The 22,022-nt window shown below is 32.3% G+C and overlaps 2 long non-coding RNA genes across 2 annotated transcripts; both read right to left on the reverse strand.

The window, feature by feature from the left end:
* Positions 1–6,113: 6,113 nt before the first annotated feature.
* On the reverse strand, positions 6,114–8,398 carry LOC114374561. Its single transcript, XR_003658580.1, has 3 exons — positions 7,918–8,398; positions 6,830–6,935; positions 6,114–6,548 (listed from the first exon to the last, which is right to left on the reverse strand). It is a non-coding gene; the product is annotated as an uncharacterized LOC114374561 (long non-coding RNA).
* A 3,097-nt stretch (positions 8,399–11,495) lies between these two features.
* LOC114374118 lies at positions 11,496–12,923 on the reverse strand. Its single transcript, XR_003658524.1, has 3 exons — positions 12,268–12,923; positions 12,061–12,193; positions 11,496–11,941 (listed from the first exon to the last, which is right to left on the reverse strand). It is a non-coding gene; the product is annotated as an uncharacterized LOC114374118 (long non-coding RNA).
* Between the last annotated feature and the right edge of the window lie 9,099 nt (positions 12,924–22,022).

Raw genomic sequence — 22,022 nt, forward strand, 5'->3', positions numbered from 1 at the left:
AGTGTTTGCAAGTGGAAGCCTGTTTAAAAACGTAGATCTTGGTAATTACCACTTAGTAATATGATTCATTGTTTTGAAATATCTTGTCTAGTTCGAACTTTCTGGAGCTATGGAGGCTTTATTGTAGGAAGAATCTTGTTTATTAATTTTGAATTTGGTAAAGCATTTTATTAATATGCATGTGAATGGGATTATGCACCATGAATAGTAGATATTCTAAAAACGGAGATGCAATTATAATAGTAGATGACGGTTTTTGTGAAAATTGTTTTAGAATCCTTAATTTTTTAAACTTTTTTTTTTAAAAAAACATACATTTTAAGACAGTTCTTTGAAAAATCGTCTTAGAACGTCTACATTCTAAAATGATTTTTGGGAAAATCGTCTTAGAATTCTCTATTTTTAATTTTTTTTAAAAAAATCATTCTAAGACGGAAAATGTCTTAGAAATCTTTGAAACTAAGACGTTGGATAACCGTTGTGAAAAGTGAACACTTTTCATGACAATGACTGACGATTCTAGAACTGTCGTCGAATGTGTTTTGGAACTGACACTGAAAGCTTTCATTCTAATAGTGAGTATTATTGTAGTTATGTCTCTCCCAAGATTAGATGCTGGTAGGGACAGACTAGTGTGGAGAGGATCATCAGATGGTGTTTTTTCTGTGAAGTCAGCCTATGGAGTTATTAGCTCAAGTCAACATGCTCCAGAATCGAAATTGTTTAAGCTGATTCATAGGTGAGCTGGTCCAGAAAGAATTAGAAGCTTTCTCTGGAAACTAGCTCATGAAAATGTGTTAATAAATGCCAAGAGAATGAGGATTGGCATTAGTGGGAGTGATGAATGTTATTCCTACCATAATGAAGTGGAATCTTTATTCCATCTTTTCCCAGACTGTAGGGAATCCAAACAAGTGTGGCATTTACTTGTTGTTAGGGAGCAATGCAGAGAGTTTTCCAGCTGTAATAACTGGAAGTACTGGTTGGTGATTAATTTATCTAATTCTCGGGTGATTCATGGCAATCAATGGAATCTTCTATTTGGTGTTGCTCTGGATTTGGTGTGGAGGAAACGAAATAAAGCTATTTTTTTCGCAAGAATTCTATAGTTCTATGGAATGATAAATAAAGTCTTTGTTTCACTCGCATAAACAGAGAACTGCCGAGTCTGAGCCCAAATGGTGCTATCCCCAACCTGGTCAAATTGTGTTAGAGATGCAAATATAGTGGCAGATACTATGGCTAAATAAGCATTGAGTCTTTATTCTGGTTGTATTGTTTTTGATGTTATTCCTGAGTGCATATCTGGAGAATTAAGAGCTGGTATGGCTCAATCTTTGCTTTCCAGAGGTCATTAATCCCTCTGGTTTTATTCAACAATATATATATATATATATATATATATATATATATATATATATATTATCTCTTGTTATATATAAAAAAACAAAAAATAACATTTTATTGATTAATTATAAGAAATATAAGATTACTTTTAAGTATATTTATTGCTGTTTTTTATCCTTGATTAATAGTGAGATTTATTAATAATATATATACTTATTTTGTCGTGAAAATACGTAGTACTGTATTAAGTTATCATTACATTAAATAATTGCAAACAATATTGAAGAAATGTCTTTTATATAATTAGATGAAAGATGATAGAAAAACAATTTCGATACCTTTTCTGGTGAAGCTTTATTAAATCTCGTATCGATATAATTATGAGTTAGTTAAAAGGTTTGAATCTTCATTTATGTATGAGATTTGAATGAAATTGCATAGTACTTCAGCTGGACCAATGTAATTAATAGATGGTGTGGGTTGAGTTCTACAATTTAATAATAATAAATAAGACTTTTTTGGGCGATTCCCAGTTTGAATGTTTCTTCCGTTTTATTTATTTATTCTAAATTTTGGAACTCTGGCATGCGGCGTGAAATATTTGACTTGAATCGTTACAATAAACACAAGGGACAAAATCTTGGTTGGCCAGCTTGTTCTATTTTCAATGACCGATTTGTTTAATTATTTCACCTGAAAAAGGGAATTCTTTTGGTTAGTAAGATTCCAACTTTTACACAATATAAATTGATACTGTCCCCGAAACTATTTTATTTTTCTGAATCCAAAACTACTAAAAGAATAATATAAATATTTATTTTTTCAAAAGTGATTTTTTGGATGATAATTAAGCAAATTATATATATATATTGAGTTTAGGGTGGAAAGGTCTAATTCCATCTACGCTACAAGGCTAATTGAATAGATGGTGGATTTAGATTAATTTTGGTTTATTTACTATTAGCCGTTTAATCTTCATCCAGTATCTCAAAATCAGTCATGTTGAATCAACGTCTAGGAACAAATGCAATTTATGCATATGCATGATTTGATTGTTATGGATGCCTAATGATATTTTTGCTCACTATATTCAGTTTATATTATTGTTTTCTTTTTCGTTGTAAAAATGCAAAAATTAATCAAAGGCAAAATTGTTGAGCATATTTTGGTTCAATTAAAATGGCTTATGAGTTAAAAAGAGCAATGCTCAAGTAGTCAAGGGACGTTTTAAAAAATACTAGTAATTACTAAAAGAATTTTGTTTATTAAATAATCAAACAAATTTTTTAACTAATAAAGAAATTAGAAACGAACTGAAACATATTTTTAAAGTATCACTTTTATATTATATTTCTTAATAAAATTTTCTATATAAAAAACTCAAAGTGCTATAGAGATGGATGATAATGCATGAATGGGTTCCATTTTCTGTTACCCTCATGCAAATTTAAGGGGGAAAAAATTAGTTAGGGGGATAAATCCGGGCCCAATAAGATCAACTACCCAATGAAAATACAATACCCCAATAGCAAAGCCTCTCTTACGTCGTGAATAAGGGGATTTGCTTCGAATACTAGCAGATTTGTTGGTATACCTAGTAAATTTTTTTAAAATCCCAGGTTATGTCCTTCCATTATAAGTAGCGCTTTCCTTCTTCACTTTTGTTCACACGACTTTTTTTTATTTCTCCTTTACCGTCGTTCGTACCGTGAGAGGTGTTTCGTGAGAGTTTGTTGTTCGTTCTTGTGTCCTCTTTGGTCGAAGTGCATTGTTTATGGTGGTTCGTCGGCAAGTGATGATTGTGGCGGTGGTTAGTTTGACCATTAATGGCGGAGAAAAGTTGTTGATTTGATTTTTTTTCACATAATACTTACGGATTAATAATCCGTAAGTTATATTAAATTTATGGATTGATAATCCATAAGTTTTATATAACTTATGGATTGACAATCCGTATGCTTCTTACGGATTGTCGATCCGTAATTTTGTTTTAAATTTATTTTTTATTTTTATAAATTTATTTTATTGTTTAATTAGAAAAAAATAGAATTGATAATTAAAAACTTTTAAATAGATATAGTTAGAATGTTCATTTGATAGTTGTAATTTTTATAGTTTGAAAGTGATATTAATGTGAAAAGAATTTATACATAAATTTGTTTTTCTTTTCATTTTTAATTTAATGTATTATATTAATAAATGCAGTAAAAAAATGCAAAAATTATATGATAGTATAATTATGATGTGGTTAGGGTTTTTTATTTGTCATTGAAATTTTTGAATGTTATGTTAAGATGGACGAAGATCAGTGGATGTATGATAGTGTAATGACCGAAGAAGTTGATATGAATGACCAAAATGAAGATGAAGTTGGTGTGAATGAAGAACATGCTGATTGTTCTGATGCGTTCAATACTTCTCAGATATTAATATAATTTATTATTATTAAAGTAATTAAATGAATATTCATTGAAGACTAAACTTGTATGGATTGCATTGTAGGTTTTTGCTACCTATGATGATGTTTTGTATTGGCCTCGATCTTTTGCTTATGAAATTGGATTTGTGGCAGTGATTATAAGGTCAGACACAAATAATGGTATTAGAGGAAGGACCTCATTTGTTTTAATTGTTTTGAAAAGGGTGGTCAGATAAAGATTTGGTAAGAACATGTATTGACAGTAGAAAATGTGGGTGTCCTTTTAAGTTGCGTGCGAAACCAGTTGTGAGAGGCGAATGATGGATGGTGAAGTTAATTTGTGGGAGTCACAATCATGAATTGGTGAAGTCATTAGTTTGACATCCATATGCTGGTCGAATGACTAAGGATGAGAATATCATTGTTGCTGATATGACAAAGTCAATGGTGAAACCAAAAAATATTCTTCTAACGTTGAAGGAGCACAATGCCGATAGTTATACAACAATCAAGCAAATATACAATGCAAGAAATGTTTATCATTCGTCCATAAGAGGCAATAATACTGAAATGCAACAACTAATGAAGCCTCTTGAACGGGATTAGTATATTCATTGGCATAGATTGAAGGATGAAAATGTTATACGTGACATATTTTGGAGTCATCATGATGTAGTCAAATTAACCAATGTCTGTTTGGTATTTTTGATAGACAGTAGCTACAAAACAAATAGGTACAGGTTGTCATTACTTGATATTGTTGATGTGACACCAACAGGAATGACATTCTCTACTGCTTTTGCCTATTTGGAGGGAGAACATCTGAATAATGTTAATATACTCCCTAGAGTTATTGTTACCGACAGAGATCTAGCATTGATGAATGTAGTGAAAATTGTATTCCCTGAGGCTACCAATTTGTTGTGTCGATTTTACATTGATAAGAATATGAAGACAAAGTGTAAAACCCTAGTTGGTCAAAAAAATAGATGGGATTCTGTCATGGAAGCCTGAGGGAGTTTGGTGAATTGTCCTTCTGAGCAACAATTCGATGAGTTCCTTAAGAAGTTTAAAATTGCTTGCTCACCATAGCCAATGTTTGTTTGACTATGTCAACCAAACATGGCTGACTCCTCACAAAGAAAGATTTGTTAAAGCTTAGACGAATAAAGTAATACACTTAGGAAGCACAACAACTAACAGGTATAAAAATTCTAAATTTTTGTTGTTTTCATGGTTTATGATTGAATGGATTAAAAAAATTGTGTTTCTTTACCTGGTTGTGGATTTCATATGTAGGATTGAGTTTGCTCATTGGGCCTTAAAAAGACTACTACAAAATAACCTTGAAGACCTATGAAGTGTTTGGGAATCCATGAACAACATGATCACGCTACTACACACTGAAATTAAGGCATCTTTTAAGACAAATACACATGTGGTTGGACAAGTTTTTAAAGTTACCTTATACAAGAGACTACTTGGCATGGTATCAAGGTATGCTTTAAATTAGATTGCTGCTGAGTTTGAGCATGTACATTATGTTGGCAAAAACCCTTCTCGTTGTGGATGTATCATGAGAACTATTCACGGTCTTCCATGTGCATGTGAGCTATCTAGATATGTTGTTGGTACCATATCACTTGAGACAATCCATGTTTTGGTGGGGGCTAAGTTTTTCAGACCAAGGGTTATCTGAGGCCGAAGTAAGCACAATTGAAGAGATGAAAATCATATCCAAATGATTTGAAGAGCTTCATGTTTGTGGTAAAGTTATTTTGAATAGTAAACTTCAGGAAATTTCTTACCCTGGGCTAAATACTATGTATGCTCCTTTAGAAAAAGTGAAAACAAAAGATGCTTAGAAGAAACCGATGACCAAACAACAAAGATCAACCAAACTTGATTCGTTTTATTGGGAGTATGTTGATTTATTTATTACAATTTTTCTAACAAACACATTAATATTTTTTAAAAAAATTATAAAATAATTTTTTCTTTCAAATTTAAATAAAAAATTTAAAATAAATTTATAGATTAATAATCTGTATAAGTCATACGGATTGATAATTCGTATCCCTTATACGGATTCCCAATCCCCACCGTGCCTACATAAAATCCGAGAACGAGAGAGAGAAGAAGACTTAAGTTGATAGCGATGGACAACGATAGCAGGCGGTCACTAGTGGCTTGAATGGCGGCATCGGCGAACGACGGCGGCAGAAAAGCAACGAAGATAGAGAAAACAGAGGGAGAAGAAGCGTTGGTACTGTAGAGGGAGAGAAAAACGAAAAGCTTTTAAAAAATAGTTGAAGGACATTTTTGCTACTTCACCTATTTTGTTGGGTGTACCAGTAGTTGGGCTGGTACCAAAGCAAAAACCTGTGAATAAGTTGGTGCTACATAAAATCATCTTAATTGCATAATGCACTGTTTTGGCTCAAGAGTCCAAGTATAAAGAGCACTACTACAAAACGCGGTTTTTACATCGGTCGAAAACACCATTCTACATCGGTGGTCAAACGATGTAGAACATGACGACATTGATAGTTCAATGTTTTGACATTGGTCCTCAATCGGTAGATGTAGAAAACACATTATTTTCTACATCGATCCTAAGCAAACCACCGTCTTTGAAAAGTCATTATTGACAATGTTGCTGATATCATCAACAACTTAGAAAATATGCTATCTACAACGTTGCTACCTTGACCATCGATGTAACAAACGTGTGTTTCTACATCGGTGCTTACGTCAGTACCGATATTAAATGTTGAATTACCTGTAATTAAATTTTAGGTTAATTAAATCAATATTACAATATTATCAGTGTTGCTAATAATCAATAAATATTATTATATAATATTAAAATCAATATTTATAATTATAATATTATATATGTTACTAATAATCAATAAATATAATTACATAATATGAAAAGTTGTATTTATAATTAAAATATTATCTATATTAGTAATAATCAACAAATATAATTATAAAATATGCAATAATAGTTTCTATATGCACAGAAAGTGTAGATAATTAAGCATTCATGAAACTAACCTGAAACAATGGACTTTCCCTTTATTGTTCCTTCTTAGAGGTTGGAATTGGTAATACATCTTTATCTTTATTCCCAATTAGAAAACTTGCATCGTGCCATTCATGCCTTAAAAATAAAAGAAAACTGGGATGTCATTAATTACGATGAGTATGAATGAATGAATCTTGAAGCTGCCACGATTGTTCCATTACAAAGGAGCTTAAATCAATAAATATTATCATATAATATTAAAATCAATATTTATAATTACAATATTATATATTATATATGTTACTAATAATCAATAAATATAATTACATTATGAAAAGTTGAATTTATAATTACAATATTATATATATTAGTAATAATCAACAAATATAATTATAAAATATGCAATAATAGTTTCTATATGCACAGAAAGTGTAGATAATTAACCAAAATTAAGGCTTACTCAACTCCAAAAAAAGTATCCAAATTTTGGGTCTAGAAATAAACAGAAAGGCAAATAAATTTTCAAGAAAATGATTATGTAGACACCAAATAAGATAGTTTCTACTTGTGCAGCCATGAGACGACATCTGCAATGATCTTAATCACGGGTATCAACTATCAAGATTCAAAGTCAATCAAATGGAAAAGAACTCCATCCATGATCTTAATCAGCTAAACCACCCTACTACACTAGGACATAAATAGCAATTAGAAGCTAGATTTAAAAATGTAATAGTAATAAAGCACACTTTTATTTGGGGGTGGGGTAATAAAAAAACCTTTGTTTTGTCTCAATCATAGAAATTAACAAGCAATCTTAGAAGTTTTCTTATTGACCTCAAAGATGTGAAGGATGAAGCAACTTCTACAAAGGTCTAGTGACAAATCCTCTCGCAACCATCTTATCCACCAACTCTTCATGCTTTTATAATAACTACTTCAAAAGTTATATCAAAGATTATTTTTTTTATATTAATAGTGTATGTCTTTTGAACTCATTTAGCATCCTTTTCACTTCAACTCCAAATAGTATAATAAAAGGTATCTAAGTTTCAGCATATATATATATATATATATATATATATATATATATATATATATATTATAAAAAACTTACCTTTGTAGGATCAGCTACAAAAATCCTTGATAGCAGATGACGGCACTCGGAAGATATATGAACATAGTCAGGAATTGAGTATTGAACATTCAAAATCCTCTGCAACAAACATGCATCAGTTTAGGAAAATAATTCAATCAAAGTACCACACTAATTAAAAAAAAAGGTGCAATTATTTCGTTGTATTGTCTTGCGGAAATTTTTAGGTTCCTCTGGATCCCCAAAAGGATATGCACCCACCAACATGACATATAAGGTCACCCCACAAGACCGCACATCTGCAATCTGAGTCATTGTGGTCTCACATACGACCTATAAACTGAAAGTCTTAAGCAAAATGAAAACAAAGGTCTTTATAAGCTTCTGAACATAAGCATAATCTATAAAAACACATAAGCAAAATAAAGAACATCTTAATGAGAAATTATCAAAGTCTCATCAGTTAGATGAATTCCAAGTGATACCCGTGGAAGCAAAGCTTCCAAGCTTATTTTGATGATGTCAAAGACTCAAGTCAAGAATCAAGATTCAAGCAAGTTTCAAGAATCAAAGAGTCATTCAATCAAGAATCAAGATTCAAGCGAGGATTCAAGAGAAGACTCAAGAAATGCAAGAACTTAAAAAAAAAGCATCAAGATAAGTATAAAAAGATTTTTTCAAAAGAAAAGATTGAAAAGAACAATTTGTCCAAAAGAATTTTTCAAAGAAAATGTTTTTACCAGAGTTTTTACTCTTTGGTAATCGATTACCATAAGGCAGTAATCGATTACTAGAAGCTCAAAACAGTTTTATAACTATTTTACAAAGCAGTAATCGATTACCATGGGCATGTAATCGATTACCAATGTTTTTTAACGTTGAATTTCAAATTTCAAGAGTCACAACTTGTGATAAAACATTTTCAAACTTGTGTAATCGATTACACAACATTTGTAATCGATTACCAGTGTTTCTAAATGTTGGTTTTCAAATCTAAACATAAAGAGTCACAACTGTTGATGTGTAATCGATTACACTATAATGGTAATCGATTACGAGTGACTGGTTTTGAAAAATAAATTGTCAATAGTCACAATTTTTAAAGTGACTGGTTTTTAAGAATTTGCCAAGAGTCACAACTTTTAAAGTAACTAGTTTTCAAGAGAGTCACAGCTTTTAAAGTGACCAGTTTTGAAGAAATTGCCAAGAGTCGCAACTTTTAACATGCTTTCTTCAAGAGCCATCAAATAACTATAAATATGTGACCATGACACGAATTTCAAGAGAGATTATCAGAATCATTCTCAACATCTTTCTAAGATTTTTTTTTGTTCAATACTTGCTTTGTCAAGAAAAGTTCATTGGGCAAAAAACTTGTGCTATTCTATTTTCTTCCTCTCCTCCATTTTTACAAATTTTTTTTCAAGAGACCTACTCTTGGTGACTATTTTCAAGAGAATGTCTTCTTGGTTGCAAACACTGAACACAAGGGACCAACGTTCCTTGGGTTCATTGCAAGAAGCAGGATTTGCTTCTTGGTTGATCACTGGACACAAAAGACCAACGTCTTTTGAGTTCATTGCAAGAAGTGGGTATAACTTCTTGGTTGTTATCATTGGACACAAGGGACCAACGTTCCTTGGGGTTCATTGCAAGAAGTGGGAATAACTTCTTGGTTGTAATCACTAAACACAAAGGAGAGAAGTCCTTTGTGGTTCATTGCTTGTAAAAGATTTTAGAAGGATAGTGGAAATCTCAAGTGGGTTTCTTGGGGACTAGACGTAGGCACGAGTTATGACCGAATCAGTATAAATCTGGTTTTGCATTCTCTCTTCCCTTAATCTCTTTTACTTTCTGTTGTGTTTATATTTCTTTAAAGTTACTTCTCTTTATTTTTTATTCGAGTAACTTATAATTAAAAAATAATTTAATCTAAGGAATAATTAAGAAAGGGAAAATTTCAATTAAGAATAGTCAACGAAATCTTAATTCAACCCCCCCTTCTTAATATTTCTGAGGCTGCTTGTCCAACAATACCTTGCCATCATATTCCTTCTTAAGCAAAACTTCTAGAGTGATATATGCAGGGGTAGCAACTATAGATCTTGGTTGTGAATGTAGCACTGAAGACTAAAAAATACAATCAAGGTGCATAGGTATTGCAAACTAATCCGTTATCTACAAATTTCAAATAAAAAAATTTGCTTGATCTTGGACATGGAGAAACCTACAAATTCATAAACTTTCTAAACAATTCCCAGTTGAAATTTGAGCGCTACAACTTGGAATGCAGATACTATATACCTGAAGGTCTCATTAAATAAAAAGCAATATCAAGAATGAACTATACCTTTGAATAGCCAAAATCACAAATCTTTAAAAGCAATGTTGTTTTGCTACATATTGAAGCTTTGATTCTCATGTTTAATTTGAAGAAAACAAATAAAGAAAAAACTTAATTAGAGTTAGAAGGAATAAGCCTTCATATGCACAAACTCAAGGAATGAGTAATTCATATGAAGTTAGGCATAATGAGATTGTTGTCGCAGCAAATTTTGTATTAGCAACAAGACTATTTTGTAGACAATAATAATACATGCTTTATAAAAATATAAGAATACTAAATCCTATAACAGAAACAATATTACTATAAATTCCAAGAGGGATAAATGTATTTTTAATTAATCTAAATTCTAAAAAGGAAATAATTTATCACTGGTGTAGAGGCTTTATAGCAAAGGAGAGCACCTTTAAAATGGAGATGTCTCTCTCCGTTCTCGCAGGAAATGTTACCAAGGTTTTTAGATTATTTTTTTAAAAGTCAAAGCTACATCCTTTTTAATTTATTAACGAAATCAGGTAAACTACATCCCCTCTTTCATTCATTTCACCTCTTTTTAAATCCAAATAAATTTCAGTCAACAATAATTTTTTATACATGTGCCAATAGCTGTAAACCATTTAAGTGGACCAGTTAGCTAGTGGCATTATGTTAGTTAGTTTTGTATTCTGTTATATTCAATGAGTGGGAAGTTAGTACTGCAGGTCCTACTCTCATTTTCATGAATTGAAATAAGAATAGGAGTTACCCAACTCACAATTCAACCATGAAATGCTACCCACAAACCAATTCAAGGTTCTCTAGATAAAAAAGTGCTTCAAGCAGGATGAAAGAAAAATTGAAGCAGAAATAATTCAAGGTTCTCTACATAAGGAAGTGCTTCAAGCTTGAGTTATCCTTCCATCTTGTTTTAAAACAAGAAGGAAGGAAACATATTTTTAGATGCTAATGTTCGAAATTGATTCAGAGAAGCTAAGTTATACTTGACAAGATATGCTAATTAAGTTGAATTTCAAAATTGATTTAGAGAAGCACAAGTGCTCTCAACAACCTAAGTTATACTTGACAAGAGAAGCTGTGAAATATCATAATGTTCGTATAATTAAAATTGAGAATCGGTGATTCAAATTATTTATATTATGCATAATGAATACATATAATCAAGTAATAATTAATTAATTAATTAAAACCTAACAATGAGTAATCAAAATTATCTATATTAGTAATAATGAATAAATATAATTAGGGATACCTTAAGGTTTGTTGTGAACCCAAGTTAAGACTGATGGCACCATTCTGATTCGTGCTTCAATGTTCTGCAAAGTACCTTATGCATGAAGAAGCTACACATGTATCAAAGTTAACATGAAAAGCTGCAAAGCTTCACCATTCTGATGACAATGTTCTGCATGGTTTAAATGAACTTTGTTTATTGTGACAACGTTCTGCATGGTTTAAATGTTCTTTCAGAAGTGTTTGCTTAGGCACACTTGAAGAGTGCCAGCGGAAGCATGCAGAGAAAGAGGCTAAAGCCAAAGAACTAGAAGAGTAACCGTGCTATATCACTTTGGCACATTTTAATATGGAAATTGTTATGAACTAGCATTAGAGTAAAGAGTAAATGGACATTTAACTTTGGTTACTGGTTATTCAGCACTGAACCAGTGACCACTTCAAAAGTAGAACTGGTCCAAAACTTTCTTCCTGTCAAAAGAAAAGATAGGAAGGTCACTTTGACTGAGACAGTATCACTATAATGCCTATCAATGAGAGAGAGAGAGAGAGAGAGAGAGAGAGAATCTGAAACTTGAAATAAGATATACCTTGTAACATTCCATGCTGGTTGTAACATCACATAAGATAGTAGGACCAACAAAGTTTCCACTTTCATATCCCGGTACCTCTCAAGCAAGCTCTGAAAACTTAGTTTCTTGCTCCAAAAGTAAAGTTTAACACCTTTAAGAATAACGGGGAAAATATTTCATTTTGGAACAGTGAACATCAAAGAAATTTGTCAAACAAATTAGTACCACAATATCTCTTCCATCAAGTAGAAGTCTAGCCCCATTTCAACACTGCTCTGAACTAGTCTACATATCCTCTCCTTTGCCTGTAGTTCAAAAAGACGATTATGATATAAAATAACAAAACCTTAACAAATTATATCCCAGTTCATATATCATCCCTGTTCTGCATTTTCATTTCCATCCTTGTTTTTTGGTCTCTAACAATCATCAAGAAGTGGCATTAAATGAATTTAACACCATGGGAAAACTGAGATAAATGCAACAGACTTGATCATGAAGAGCACCTAATATTCTTCCTTGATGCCCAAGTTCATTAAGACTTAACTATTGGTCAATAACAAGTTAGTTTGTATCCTGTAACTGAAACATGATAGATAGGACTCAATAATAATCAATGATTGGTAGAGGTAACAAACGTAAAAATCTTGGAGAGATTTAACGGAGGAAAGGGAAAAAAATGAAAGAGGCATACAAGAACTACTTTCTATGTAAATCTTCAAACAATCCAACTTTCCATTAACTTTTAAAGCTTCTCCAATTCAATTCAAATATTTAACAATTTAGGTTGAAGTTAAACTTAAGATCTGAAAAAACTCATCATTATAGTTTCACTGGTTAACACATTAGTACTGAACGGTAGGTATAGCTTCAACTCCTTTAGTACCTACAAGAGACACCAATAAAAAAGTAGACTTCTTGAAAATTATACAACGAATAATCAAACAGAACTCAACAAATAATGATGTAAATAATAATGCTAAATTGGAGGGAATACCATTGCATTGAACCTCCAACAAAAATAGCTATGCTTGAAGTCATGCACCTCTCTCCTGCAGCACCAAAGCCAACAGGTACAAGGGCATCTAATGTCGCATCCAAGCCAACATCGAGCATTAAAATGCAATGTAAATATAAATAATCAGAGAAATATAGAAGGTAAGTATGCATCTCTCTTTTAGAGTTTGGCTTTAACCTAACTCAGCACCAGAAGTTAGTTGAAGAGCTTACCTTGGCGAACACTTGCGGGGCGCGGCACGAGCCCGAGGTGACGGTGGTCAGAAAGTCAGGCACACACGAAGATCAGGCGGGTGCACCTAGGGTTCGCTTCCAGACGTCACGGTGGTGCACGTACGGTTCCTTTGCAGAGGTCACGGTGGTGCCCGAGTTGTCAGGCCAATTGAAGAAGAACAATAAGAGCAAGGGTTTTCAATTCAGGAATGAGCGCGCGACTTAGGAATATTTATTGTCTAATGTTTATAATGGTCTACACCTAAACGTGTCTTTGCATTTTACCATTTCTAGGACGGTGTTTATAGATACACATCTTAGATAAGTTATAATTAATTGCAAAAATGCCACTGTCCAACCAACTAAGACGCTGCTGTAACCAAATGTCATTGTAGATGTATTATATTTACAAAAATGTCACTCCGCAGGCTACTACGACGTTTATAATTTGACCGATGTCGATGGTGTGTGGTAAAAAGGCCTTTTTTTAGAAGTGGAGACGTGCAAAGCCATAATTCTTGTATCTGTAATAATAACTTGATACAAGAATAAGATAATATCAATGTTAGGAATGAAAACAATTCGATTCTAATTTAACTGCTTAAGCTTTTGAAAATATTTTGATTCTTAACTTTCTTTTTTTGCTGGGCAATATTGATTCTTAACTTGGTATAAGAATTTTTACTGTCAACTACTTAGAAGCCTTGCCCCGGAAGATATTAAGCCTTATACACTTGTTTTTTGGGTCAATCATTCGTAACACCTTGGATCATTGGACTCATTTTAGAGATAAAAAGCCCAACAATTAGGCTTGGAGCATGTTTATTAGTGTAATGTCAGTTCTGCCATTAATTAGAGTGGGTTAGAACATTTTTAATAGAACAATTTTTTTTTTGTTTCTTTCAATGAAATTGCTTGTACACATTAATCATTTTTACTCTTTCCAATATAAGTATTTCTAATCACCAAATCTCTCTGATGAAATAACTCTCTTTGCTTGCTTTCAATGAATCCCAAAAAAAAAAACAAAAACTTACATCATTAAATTTTATTAACAACTTATTTGTCAATTTATAATTATCTTATTTGTAAATTAATGAAAGTGTAAAACTCAAGATATTTTTTAGACTATTGTTTTATAAAAAAATTAGCGCAATACAAAAAATTAAAATATATTTTGTTTAAATTATGAAAATAATTAATCTCACACAAATAGCATCACATATAAGACACTAATTAAAATAATAAAAATTACTATTTACATCTAGCACAAATTTGAGAATATTTTGAGAGTGAGAATGAGAAAATTTTAAGAAATTTTAATTGTATAAATAAGGATTGAATTGTCCTTTATTTATACACAATTGCACAAAGTCTCAATTGTCCCCTATATATATTAGTTAGTTAGTCCAAGTTGCTCAATTGTCCCCTCTCTTACTCGTTCAAATTTCAACACTTTCTCTCTCACTATAATAAAAACAAACAATTTTCATACTTTTTGGTGTGTTTTCTAACAACTTGTTGATCACAGTGAGGCTCGCTAATTTTTTTTTTTCCTTTGTAATGATTGTACGTACCAATTTATATATTAGATATATGTATAATTAATAATAATAAATACATTAAAAATCAAAACGTTTTGGCAAAACCGATAAACATTTATCAGATTCACAGAATGACATTGTCACAACTAAACAGACGAGATGGATGATAAGTGTAAGACCTTAACAATAATCACTTCAAGAAATTTGGCAGATTAGCCAGGGAACCATTTTCTCGCTAATTCGTGAGGGATTAGAGATAAAAATAGTTTCCCACTAATTGATCGTGATTTAGAGAAGGATTTGTAAGGGAACAATATTGTCTCTTTATTCTAGCAAATTAGCTACCATAGGACGAAAAAATTGGAGTCCCTGGTCACCAAGCAGTCACAAAAGTGATAAGTTATTTATCTAGGAATTTTAATTTCTCGCAAATCACATGCAAAATTTATGAAAGTTTTATATAATGATTGAGTGCGCCCTCACAAAGCTCATTCTAATTTCTTCCCTTGCCATGTCATTGCAATTTCCTCGCAAATTAGTGAGAAAATATATTGGTTGCAAATCCGTCACAAATATATTCACTTTAATGTCATATAATATTGTTAATTATAAATATTTAAAACATATTTATAATTAAATTAAAAAAATATTTAAACCAAATTATTTAATAATAAGATTACAATAATATTAATATTTTGTTTATTTTAAAAATATTCTCATTTTGATATATTATGCTAAATTACAATTTTGTGTCCTATAATTCCTAATTTGCAATTTTAGTTCTCATATTTTTACATCACACTATGACATTTCACGCGGTAGTATTTCACTTAACATCCTTATTGGTCAAAACCCTCCACGGTCAGAACCCTCCATAGATAGCCCTTTCTGATACCTCAAAAATCAGTTGTGTCTACTTTCAGGATCAATAACTAATTCCATAAATCAACACAAATTTTTTTTAACATATTTTGTCCTTACTTGTATGCTTTTCAACAAACTTCCTAAAAAATCACTCATCCCATAACTACTTCAAGTCAAGCATGCTTAATTCTAGAACTCTTAAGTGATAAACTACTAAAAAATAGATGCATTTTATTGGTGTAGGTAATAATAATTAATTTCTTTAATCATCCTCTCTGACTTCTTTTTAATCTCTTAATTTTTAAGATATAACATTTATGTGGACTAATGATGTGGCAAAGTGATTTATAATTTTAGAATATTATGAAAATTGTAGAGATGAGATTAGAATCCAAGTCCATTTCTTTCTTCTTCAGGACAAGCACCATTCAACTTACTTGAGTATGCTTTGAACTCTATATTGTGCATATATTATTATTTGAGTTAATTCATTTTCTGAAATATTTATATAATGTTAAATCTCGTTTATAAATATAAATCTCCCACCTTGGAAAATGCATTTTCCACCATATTATATTTGTTTGTTTTATAATCTATGGCTGCTCTTGGTAAAACTAGTTGACCATCGTAGACGCCAAACTTTGGTACCACAAAAAAAAATAAAAAAAATTGAAGTGATGACTTAATCCTCGTCCATTGCAACTAGCATTAATTGCACTTGTTTGAGAAGTTAGTCATGCACATTTTCTTAAATTTTTTTTCTCAAAGTATTAATTGTTATAAACTCTTCTCTTAGGAAACTTGATGTATTTAATATTTATATTTTATAAACCTTCATTTAAAACCTCACCCGCTCAGTTGCTCCATATTACATGACATTTAAAATTTTAGCACAAATATTAAGAAATTTAAAAAATATCTTGAATTTTATAAAAAATATCATTTAACTTTAATTTCTAATATACTCCACTTAGGATATTCAATGAAAAAATATTTAACACGTTTTTTAAAACGATAAATAATTTATAACAATTTATTTGTTGCTAAAACGTCAAATAAAATAAAGCAGGATCCTAGTATTATTTACTATTAGTTTGTTTGTTTTTTTTGCCCCGATCCTCTTTAAATATTGATTCGTTATACGTCTCTGTGTAACCTAATTTTATTTCCCAAACTTGTTGCCTTGCTTTTTATTACCTCTTTTGTCATTTTTTTTTATGTTTTAGCTTTTTTTTTTTCTCATTCTCATTCACAACCAAAATCTGACGGGACAACATAAAATTTTATTTAAAATGTAGTTGCCACTAACATTCTAAATTGAGGAAAAACATTAGAAAATCCTTAAAAAAAATCTTTGGATCCACAAATGAATTCGAGGTCTATTACATGTTGAGAATGTATTAGCACTCTATAATATCAAACGACACCTCTAATAAATTGTACAACATCATTAATTTTATAAATATTTATTTTAGTCCAAAAAACATATTCTTGAATCTTATTTTAAAAAAAACTCATTTTTTTATACCTTAGTAAGAGTTCGCGCAAGAATTTAAGTTAGCAAATGACTAATCATTAAATCCTGAAAGAAAATCAAAACTAAACTAACCTATACAAAGAAAACACATATGGCAAAGGACAAAACCTTACCTTTTCTTATCATTACGTTAATATTTTTAACTTAAAAGATAAAATAACAAAAGTAAAAATAAACTTAATGAATAAAAAAAACCTTGTGTGCCTCTTGTATCCTAGAGCTACCATTATTTCTTTATCTTATAAAAAGTTGAACTTTCTTTTTATCCACCAAAACAACATCTTTTAATATTCTAATCCAGAAATAAAAAAGAAACGTTGCCTTTTGACTTACAATACGAAGGTGAACATGTGGTCACAATGTATATACGTACTTTATTCAGAAAATAAACATATGGGCCGCATACATACACGAATTCATGAGACCAAAAATTAAATGAAGAAGCCAAACATAACAACATATGAACGAGAGGAAAGAAAAAGAAAAAGAACAAGGACTTGATCTAAAGCATGTAACAGTAAAAGAAAGTTGCAAACTCGGACTTAATTCAGGATTGGGAATAAGGCGCTATCGACTTATGTTGCAAGTGTCAGGCTACAGGATAATCACCTTTTGAAACAATCGTGAAGAAACAGTCTTTCTCTCGGTGCCCTTTACCGGATTCTCCTTTTTTTTCTCCTTATTCGTTTATTCTTTTTGGTATATAAGTGTGGTTTTTATAGACTTTTTTTATGTTTTTATTGTAATCACTTAATCCCACTCATTCACTTATTTCTCTCCACTATCCACTATTTGTGGGTCACACAACCAACTTATCTCTTTTGACTCAATCTTCTCTTATTTAATTGACCATTATCTTCTAAAAAAAATTCTTTTTGCAAATGAAGATATTTTCTGATAACCTAATCTTTTCTTGTAACCACCTCTTATCTAATAATTAAAAAGATTAAAATATTCTTCCGGATAAAATTGGTTATTCTAATAAATTTTATCCGGGAACCCAATATGTGTTGATGAGCAAGTAAAGGCTCTTCGGAGTTGTTGACCATATGTCAGGCTTGAGTTCAAGTGTTGAATACATTTGCCAAGTAGATTTTGGGCTTGTAGAAAGTGCCATGTCGATTATGGGCTAATGTTGGTCCTGGGCCATTTTTGGGATTGAATGATGGTGTCAACTCGGCTTTGACCTCGCTTGCTGGTGTCGGACTTGACTGTTGGTGCTAGGTCGACTTTGGGCTTTGATTGCTGGCACTAGGCTTTGATTGTTGGTGTCAGGTTGGTTTCGAGCTTTGAAGATGGAATGTTGATGTTAGACCGCTTGGTCATTGAAAGTGAAATGATTGTAAGTTGTGCCAGGCGGTATTGGGCTTCAAGAAAAACATTGTAACTTGTGTCAGGTAAGTACTGGGCTTAAAAGGTGCCAAGTAAGTATTGGCTTGAAGAGAAAGGGCAAGGGGCTAGGTAACTCTATAACTAAAGGAACCTATGATACACCTTGGAATGTCTAAGAAAAAACTAGAGGTTTCACGGACTAAAAAGTTCAAATGGGAATGAAGCGCATGAAATGCAAAGCAATGCAAATGAGATATGATGCAAAGATATCATGAGACACCAACTATTAGACTACACTTTTCCTTTTTGCTTTGATTTTCTATAGAAAGTAAGGGATCCTTAATCCTTATAATGTCACGCGCCCTAAGATTCATGGATGATGGTTGAATTGTGACTCGTCTCACCTTTGGTCAAGCAACATTGGAGTACTTCCTTAGGTTGCTCTCACGCTACTATGAAAGTTTGTGAGCCAGTAGTGAGGTTATTCTGCTAGTCACGTTGTCAGGATTCATCAAATCCACTCTAGCTTTCAAAAACTTATTAAAGTAAATGTAATGCTTTGAAATTTAAAATACTATTTCCTTTCAGTATATCATTATTAAAAGCATGATGAACAAACAAAGAAAGAAAAGATGCAATTTTATTCTAGAAAGAGAGAATGTATTTACAGAGATTGTCATTGCATAACAAAGAGAAAGGTATATACAATGAACTTGAAACCAAATGATAGCAGAAACGATGCTTTTCAGATAGACAATGTAAATCGTCATGCCTTTTGCCTTACTTTAGACTCAACACACCTTTTGAAGAAGCATGCTCCATGTAAATTGTCATGCCTTATGCCCCACTTTAGACTTAACGCATCTATTGCCTTGGTTGATAACCTCAAGACATCATGTGCCTTTGACCCTAATTTTTGCCTAGATTTTCCCTTTCAAGTTTTCAACCTAGCGAGCTTTCTTTCTTTCTTTTTTAAGCATAGTATTTCTTCACTACATTAGAGTTCATAGGGTATGGTAAGTCCTTTCCATCCATGTTTGTAAGGATCAAAGCTCCTCCAGAGAATGCTTTCTTAACCACATAAGGTCCTTCATAATTTGGGGTCCTCTTTCCTCGACGGTCTTTTTGAGCTAGTAAGATCTTTTTTTAGTACCAATTCTCCTTCCTGAAATTCTTTAGGGCGTACTTTTTTTTCAAATGATTTCTTTAGTCTTTTCTGATACAGTTGATTGTGGCATATCGCATTCAACCTTTTCTCCTCAAGGAGATTCAACTAATTGAATTACATTTGTGCCCATTATGCTTCTTGTAACTCGGCCTCCATTAATAATCTTAAGGAAGGGATTTCGACCTCAATTGGAAGGACTACCTCCATCCCATACACCAAGGAGAATGGGGTTGCACCAGTTGAGGTATGGGCAAATGTACGATATCCATGTAAGGCAAATGGAGCATGTCGTGCCAATCTTTCTATGTCACCACCATCTTATGAATGATCTTTTTGATGTTCTTATTGGCCGCTTCAACTGCACATTTCAAGTTATGCTAACATATTATCATATCCTAATTTCGTCCGGGGACTATTATTTGTTGATCTTTTGATCCTTGTTAGTCGACTTACGATGTTGAATGCCAGTTACAGTACGAAACAGATGGTCATTCAATGTTTTGATCAAGAATGCGAAAGATACCGAAAGAAAGGGGCAAAAGGGTCATTTTAGGGGTGAAGTAACCAGCTTGCTTGGGCGAGCTGCCATGACCCCTAATGCCATCTTTTGCTATAAATAGGCATGAGAGAGGCTGAGTAAAGGATTCCAAGGTCCAGCATTGAGAGAAATTGGGGGAAATCAGAGAAAAGAAGAAGAAAGAAGAGAAAAATGAGGCTAAGGCGCTACCGAATTGTGACTGTAATCAACTTCTACATCATTCTTCATTCGTCTTTCGATTAGTTTTTATTTTAAGGATTTGAATGCGATCTATGCAACCTTAGGGGTCCTCTTTTGTTTTGTGCATCTTCATCTCTTTCTTTTAGCATCAGAAATCCCATTTTCTTCTTGTAAAGTAAGTTTTAACTGTTCATTAGTGCCGCAAGTTATCTTTAAAAAAAGATTGAAGATTAATAAGAAAAAGCAAAATAAAATAAGTCATTGCATTCTATTTTGCATAAGTCATTGCATTGTCATACATCCTCATTTAGCATGTTTTTGTTCTGCCAACTGCATACATTTTATTTTCATCGTTCACATGTTATATTCACTCATGCATGATCCTTGCATTTTTCTCTGCAAAAAAAAAAAAAAAGAGAGAGAAATAACAATAAAAAAAACAAAAGAACAAAAAGAAAGCCACAATAAAGCATGAAAGTTTACACCACATTCTTAGTTACATGTGTTGGGTACCATGATGATGGCTATAAACCAACCATGTTGGGATTATAAACTCATTTCTCTTAAAATGATTATCATGTGAACATGGTACCTAATGCCTGGTCAACTAGGAAATGATGGTTCTTCGGGCATCTCATGTCAATCTCATAATTACATTTGTCATGCGTAGCATAAGTATGCCCTAGTCATTCATCTCTATGATACGTTGTCGAAGTATTGACAGTCAAGATTTATATTCTTTGGATTATGGGGTTGAATCAAGCACATGTTTTTAAGGAAAGGTTCATCAAGTCAAGGTCAAGTATGGAAGTAACCAGCTTGCAAAAGTTGGGGCAAAAGATGGATCGAGTTACATCGCTTCTTTGTCTATTGCCAACACATGATTGAGCTAAATAATTTACAAAATTAAGGACTGTTGACGTCCATGTTTTATTTCCAGATTCACTTTGACAATATGTGACGAACCATGTTGTTTTAATGAAAATCTAAATTGATTCAACCCTATGTCCTATGTAAAATTCGCAATACTTCAACCATGCATCATTCACTTACACCCATGCTTATTTTTCTTTTCACATTGGTGGCATTGCTCATTACATTCTTTCCTTGAAATCAGACTTGTAATCATTGTAATCAAAAGAAAAGACACACGTTTTACGGCACCCTTACCGAACGTGTGCCATAGCTAAAGTAATGAGTGAAATAGAGGAGGTGCAAGAGCAGATAAAGGCCGACATGGAGGCCATGAAAGACCAAATGGCCTCCATGATGGAGGCCAGGTTGAGCGTGAAGAAGATAATGAAGGTCAATGAGGCTGCAGTTGCCACAAGTACCACCACTGAGGTGGACCCGACTCACCCATCTGGCCTTAATCAAGTGAATCCTCCAGTCTCGGATATGGTAGGACAAGGAGGCAAAGCGTTAAGAAGTACGGGCGACCCCTATTTTATGCAAGTTTAGAATAAGCATTCCTTCCCACCATATGGCTTGCCTCCCAACTATACACCACCCAATGTTGCACACGCTCCCGATGAGAATGTTAATAACTCCATTCTCATACTCATTGAGAGCCAACAACCCCAATCT

The sequence above is a fragment of the Glycine soja genome, chromosome 11 (assembly GCF_004193775.1).
Source record: "Glycine soja cultivar W05 chromosome 11, ASM419377v2, whole genome shotgun sequence".
Lineage (NCBI taxonomy): Eukaryota > Viridiplantae > Streptophyta > Magnoliopsida > Fabales > Fabaceae > Glycine > Glycine soja.